Raw genomic sequence first — 7,620 nt, forward strand, 5'->3', positions numbered from 1 at the left:
ATGCATGATTTTCACGATGCATGTTTTTCCGCAATGCATGATTTTCGCGATGCATGTTTTTTCGCAATGCATGATTTTTGCGCAATGCATGATTTTTGGCGATGCATGATTTTTTGCAATGCATGATTTTTAAAGAGGCCTGGATGGCTCGATAATAGTTCAACTGTAACGAGGTGGATGGCTCGATAATGTTCCAACTGTAATGAGGTGGATGACTCGATAATGTTCCAACTGTAACGAGGTGGATGGCTCGATAATGTTCCAACTGTAACGAGGTGGATGGCTCGATAATGTTCCAACTGTAACGAGGTGGATGACTCGATAATGTTCCAACTGTAACGAGGTGGATGGCTCGATAATGTTCCACTGTAACGAGGTGGATGTCTCGATAATGTTCCAACTGTAACGAGGTGGACGGCTCGATAATGTTCCAACTGTAACGAGGTGGACGGCTCGATAATGTTCCAACTGTAACGAGGTGGATGGCTCGATAATGTTCCAACTATAACGAGGTGGACGGCTCGATAATGTTCCAACTGTAACGAGGTGGATGGCTCGATAATGTTCCACTATAACGAGGTGGGTGTCTCGATAATGTTCCAACTGTAACGAGGTGGACGGCTCGATAATGTTCCCACTGTAACGAGGTGGATGGCTCGATAATGTTCCACTGTAACGAGGTGGATGTCTCGATAATGTTCCAACTGTAACGAGGTGGACGGCTCGATAATGTTCCAACTGTAACGAGGTGGATGGCTCGATAATGTTCCACTGTATCGAGGTGGACGGCTCAATAATGTTCCAACTGTAACGAGGTGGACGGCTCGATAATGTTCCTGCAAGATAAAAGAGACTTGTTTAGAAATCACTTGAGGCAATATAAAGGAATAGAGATAAAATAAGGTGGAAGATTTTCTAGGTTTTGTTGAGGAGTCCACGATGGGTGCAAGTGACGCCTTTTGTCATTCTTGACAGCTTTACATAGCCACTTTTTGACTTCAATGTTCCTGCATCCAAAGAAAAATTCTTAGTTTGAAAGACTGATTTGTGTTGGTTTTGTCTCCATTCTCCTTCTTGCAGTTGGCTTGCACGCTCGCCCGTCTTTATATGACATATTTGATGGTATTTTTGAAGACCCTCCTCAAAAATTTGTCCCGGTCTAAAATATATAAGAACTCTCATAACTTGCTCTGTTAACTCTGAGGTTGCTCATTCTGGAATATTGAGGCCCCTCCTCAACATTTTGTCCCAGTTTACCTCAATAAGTAACAAATGATATTTGTGGAATTTTTGAGATCATCTCAAAAAATCTGTCCCAGTTGCAAGCTAGATTGTCGTAATTTTTGAGATCCACCTAAGGCTAATCTTCGTAGAATTTTGGTCTTCTGTTTTGACTTTGTTAAAGAAGTCCAACTTCCAATCTGTCCTAGTTTCCATTATGAAGAGAAATGGAAATCTTGCTGGGTATTATGACCGAGCCGTTGTGGCGCCTACGTATCCCGTTGGAGCAGGAATCAGGTCAAACGTAGTTCCCCTCTCAAGGATTAACCAAAATAGGAAGTTTTGATAATGAAACGACCGAGGCCGACATAGGCCGCCTACGTATCTCATTCTTGAGAATTCAGGTCGAACGTAGTTCCAACACAAGGAATAATCAAGGAGAATAAATGGGGTGACCGAAGCCGACATAGGCCGCCTACGTATCTCGTTCTCGAGAATTCAGGTCAGACGTAGTTCGTTACAGAAATGTGCGATACATTTTCAAAAGAAAGGTAACAACTTCATATGCAAAATTTGGTCAACGTTGGGCATTCTTATTCTCGACCTTTGATGATGAATATCTTCAAATGACTCAATTCATAAATATCTTGTACTCATCCTCGAGTATCCAATATGTCATCCATTCAGGTGGTTTCCTCGATATTGATCAAGTTGTTGTTGATCATGTTTTGTATCTTGTGCTTCAGAGTTGAACAATTCTCTGTGTCATGTCCAATGGCTCCTGAATGATAAGCACATCTGTGGTCAGCTCTGTAAAATTTTCCCAAAGGATTGGCTGGTCTTCCTTCTATAGGATAGAGCATACCCATTGCTTTCAACCTTTCGTAAAGTTGAGTTTGAGACTCCTTTAATGGGGTAAATACCTTAGGGGCCTTCCTGAATTTGGGGCGAGGAAATTTTTCATGACTGACATTATGGTTTTGATATTTCCGTTGAGAAGCTGACCTCGTATGAGTAGCCGTGATCATACTTACCTCCTCCACTTTTCCTTTTGATTTATCCATATCACTTATTCTAGCCGATTTTCCATTAGATCGCAATGCGGTAAGTCTGATGAGCTTTCCAGTCTTGAAACCATCTTCCAGAGCTTCTCCCACTTTGACAATCTCGACAAACTTTTGTCCCATCATACACAACATTCTTTCATAGTACTCAGGCTCTTGAGTACGAATGAACATTTCGGTGATCTCACGCTCGGACATTGGAGGTTGAACTCTCGCGGCCTCTTTTCTCCAACGAAAAGCGTACTCTCGATAATTTTCTGTAGACTTCTGTTTGATCTTCTCCAAGTAGTAGCGATCTGGGGCATCTTCTATGTTATGCCCAAATCTTTCCGTGAAATCCTTTGCGAGTGCATTCCAACTCTTCCATTGTTTCAGCTCCTGTGATGTAAGCCACTCCAGTGCTTCTCCACTTAGACTTCGACCGAAGAGACGCATCAATAATGCTTCATTTTGGCCAACTCCCACAAGTTGATCACAATAAACTTTCAGATGTGCTAGAGGATTTCCTGTTCCATTAAAAGTGACAAACTTTGGCACTTTGAACCCTTCTGGAAGGTCGAGATTCGGATGGATGCATAAATCCTCGTAGCTCAATCCATCAACTTCGGAAACATAGTGCAACTCCTTCATGGCTTTCCTGATCTCTTTTTTCATATTCACCTTGACTACCTCTTCTTTTGACCTCCACTCTCTCTCCTGCTCCTTATAGTAATCAAGCTCGGAACAGTTGGCATAAGGTTCATTTGGAATTGGAATTTGGAAAGTAGTCTTCTGAGGTATGGGTGGAATAATGGAGGGATCCTGAGTATTTTGAGTGACTTGATAATTTTGGGGGAAATTTTGAGGATCGGTATTTTGGTTTTGAAGATGGAGGAAGGTCTGAGCATTGTTCGTACTTTGGTTTTGAGGGAGATGGAGGATTTGAAGGTTAGTATTTTGAGGATGATGTGGTGCTTGACACGATGTGGTGTCGTTACGGGGGTTGGGGGTAGTTAAGTCAATGGTTGGAGGATTTTGAGCGGGGTTAGAGAGAAGGTTTTGAACTTGTTCCGTGCTTGAGGGAGGAAAGTGGAGTGGAGGTCTTCCATCTCTTGGAGGATTGAAGGATGAAACTGGATTAGACCCATCTTGCATCCTTTGCATTTCGACCCTCATTTCGGCGATTTGTTGCATCAATTGCACAATCAATTCATTTTTATCAGTGGCGGCAGGTTGAGCCACGGCGACATCATTCATGTCAATCTCCTCATTGTTATCCCCCATCGCTGTCTTTTCCTTTTGCAAATTTGCGGGGAAGGAATCTTTGGAGACTTAGACCTCGGATGATAAACCAACTTACCAACACAAATCAGTCTTAAATACCTGTCAAAAAAAAAAACTCAAAAGACCAATATGTTAATGCCTTGAGGTGGTAAATTATACAAGATATCACATATAGGTGCGAACACATAAGAGTTGCTTTATTCAGAGATAAACTGGCTCACAAGTATAGAGAAACCAATATAGAGAAATGATTAAATAGACAGGAATCTGTCTACTTGACTTTGGGATTAGTGAATAAAAATGTCGACTTGAGTCGAGACGAAGTTGACGGTATCTTTCATCACCGTACTTTGATTTTTGATTGAGATGTAACTCTAATTTCTTTGTAAGAGTTGGAAAAGATAAAATTTCTCAAAATTCTTTTGATTCGAAATAACGAATCATTTTCTGGTATGACAAGTATAATAAAGAAAAATGAAGTTTTTTTTTAAGGAAACTAAAGACTCGAGGAGTGTTTGGACGCACTTTTGATAGTGACTCGATATTTGTGCTTACGAGTTCTAAAAGTATTTGAATAGGAGTGAGCTAGAATATCTCCAAATAAAACAACATATTCACATAAGCAGTTGTAACACATATTGCGCGTTCTAAACAGATATGTGACCCTTTTGTGCCAAAGGTGGGCCTAACGATTTGAGGGATGTATACGTCATTTGAAACATTTCATTAATGATTCTCTCAAACAGCGTATACATCCTTCAAATTTAAACACATAAGTATGAACGCCCATTTAGGCCGTGGGCCGTTTCGGACTCAAGGTGGTCTTCTAATGGGCCCAACACGCCATGGGTATTGGGTCATCTTAGGCAAATGCGCTATTTTCGGGATTGCGTTTCGCTCTATCTTAGTTTGACTAAGAGTGAGTTGTATTTAAAGTGGAATGGGTAACCCAAGCGGACTACTTGGGCTGGGACAATTAACGATCGTTGACTATCAAGTAGTCAACTACACTCGTCAAGGTGCCCCGAGAAAATCTTTGGTTAACAAACGACTGCGAACCCGCATAATCGTCCTTTAGTGGAAATGAAATAATTGTCGTTTGACGGAAGTATGATATGTTATGCATACAATAACAATATATGAAAGATTAAACAATTCCGCACAAACAATAAATGAAACAAATTAAGCAAGTAGTCAAACAATCAAATCTTGTGGTTAGAACTTTAACATCCCCAGCGGAGTCGCCATTTCTGTTTTACTTAAAAAAATAAAAATACTACTGTTTATGTTTAATGGGAGAAATGAGAAAAATTGACTAGGTTTCGAAAAATCAATTAATCTTATTGTTTAAGAAAAACCGACCTTCAAAATCGGAGTCGCCACTTGATTTTCGATAAAATCAAGAAAAACTTCAAAAGATTTAAAAAACAGATTAAAAATCAATTGAAAAGGGTTCGAAGTTCAATGTACATCTCGAGAAGGTGTTAGGCCCTCGGGATGCCCGCTAACTTGCGATTGACCGGCGATTTGACTAAATGACTTTTAAAATAAAATTTTTAACTAAGTAAAGAGAAAAATTCATTTTGATATTTTGTATTTCATTGTTTTTACTTTTTTTTCCTAAAGGGAAATGTTTAGAGGAATTAATTTAAGGAAAACTAAATGGTGATAAAAGTGAATAAAATAGTAAAATTTAAAATAATGAAAAATGGCTAATCTTTAGGAGATTATTAAAATTCTACCAAAACACTAATTAATTCAAACAAATAATAAATAAAGAGAGGAAAATATTTGAACTTGGGCTTGATTGCCCAAATCCATCCAATTGGGCTTTGGCCCACCTGTCCTAATCTATTTACTTAGATTTGGGCCCTTTTTTAAAAAAAAAACCTGCAAAAACAAATGGTCATTGGGTCTGTTGATAAAAGGGGACTGAAGGGCCCTGGCCCAATTCCCTGAAAAGAGACATAAAGTATACAAATGTATACATGTTGTACAACACATATTTGACTCATTTGGACCTCTTGATCCCTGAACCTGTTTGAATACATATTTTCCGATACTTTTCCCTGTATTTCCCCGCGTATTTGTACCTATATTATTTTTCAAACTTACTTAACAAGTGTATATCGTCACCCGATAATGTATACTAATGTATACGGGCTGCACCCTACGTCCGCATTAATTGCCTAATTCCGTATTTTATTCAAAATCGGCATCCCCGTACGTTAACCTGCAATTCACATTTCTTACACATATTTATAGTATATCGTGTCTGTATATCAGTGTATACAGGATGTATATCAGACTATTTTTTCAACTTTTTAAACTAAAAAAAAACCCTTTCGGCAGCGTATTTACTGACATCAACCCAGGTTTTGAATTTGACCTCCTGTGCACATTTCAAACTGTATATCAGTATATAACGGATGTATACAGCTGGTATACAGCTTCTCAAATCTGCAGACTTGCTTTCCAGCACTGAAGCTGCTGGTTTTCCGACCTGTAAATTAATTTCCAGCAGCTCTCTTCTTTTGTTCAACCTGTACGCCAGTTTTGAGGGGGTCTACGACTCAAAGAATATGTTTTGAGCCTTTATGGCTCAACGAGGAATGCAAGAATGGAATCCTAAGTGGACTCGAATTGTCACACAAGAAAACAAAACAAAAAAAATAAAATTAGCAAGTGGAATGACAACGTCTAAAAAAAGAAAGGAAAAAAAAAGGATTTCACCTTCTTCGGGGCAGCGAGCTGGAGACAAAACGAGCAAGGGGATGACCTTCCACTACACAACTTCGAGTTCAAATGATAATCAAAAATCCCGCAATCCTTTTGTTTTTAATTCAACTTCAATAGATATATAGGTGTGCTTAAACTATTGTAAAATCTTCTTATGACTAAACTCTTTCAATAATTCTTTTCTATTACAAGATGTAAAAAAAAAAAAATTCTCTCCAAAAACCATCCCTTTCTTTTTCTCTTCTTTTTCTTTATCCCTCTTTTCTTCTTTCTCTCCACCAACCCCTAACAATAAAGAAGATGAGGATTATTTATAAGCCAAATTATGGCAAAAAGAGGGGGAAATTTGTTAGAATTTGAATTTTGAATTTTGAATTTTAAAAGGGGTAAGGTTGGAGGGAAAGGGAAAAAGGGAATTGGGTTGGAAATTAATTAAAATGGAATGGGCCATGTAATTGGGCCTGGGTGTCTGAAAATAAAGTGGGCCTGGAAGGGAATGAGGTGGGCTGGAAATTTATTAGGCTTGGGGTTTGGGAGAAGAAGAAATACAAATGGGCCTGGAAATTAAAGGGAGTGTGTAAGTGGCCCAAAACTAAGATCTTTTGGTGGATTTAAAGAATGGGTTAAATTTGATAAATAGCCAAATTGAGTTAAGATAATAAATTCGGCTAAACCTTAAATAAAACGAATTTGTATTAATTAATCAACGAGCTTCTTTAATTTAGTAATATAATTATTTAAATTGTAAAATAGTGGTTCAAAATATAACCATAATTTAAACTATATTAGCTAAATAGAATATTTACTAAAATTAAAATATTTTTGAGTTGGTTTTTTGAATAATCATAAAATATACTAATTATATACATAATTATGTAAAATATATATATTATTCAAAAGTTATAAGAAATGACAAAACTATTCAAAATAACACAAACTTTATTTTTTTTTCTTAAAAATTTATAAAACTAATTATTTTAAATTGCTTGGAAAATTTAAGAAGCTCATGAATTAATTTCTATCGGAGATGGTCAAAATTGGGTGTCAACAACTGTTAATAATTTAACTACTTGAGGGTTAAAGGAGATAACCTCGAATTAATTAATGGGTTAATTCATCATCTTTTATACTTAATTATATGTTAATTAGGGTAAAAGAAAGAGAGTTTGAATAAGAAAAATAGAAAGAACAAGGAGAGGGAAAGAGAACAATCGAGAGAAGAGGGAAACAAAGAGGAAACAAAGCTTTGGAAAATTGCTTGCTTGATCACGAATCTTCGGTGGAGGTAGGTTATGTTTTTTATGCTATTCGTAGTAAACTCTTAATAGCGAAT

Source organism: Solanum lycopersicum, chromosome 11 (assembly GCF_036512215.1).
Source record: "Solanum lycopersicum chromosome 11, SLM_r2.1".
Lineage (NCBI taxonomy): Eukaryota > Viridiplantae > Streptophyta > Magnoliopsida > Solanales > Solanaceae > Solanum > Solanum lycopersicum.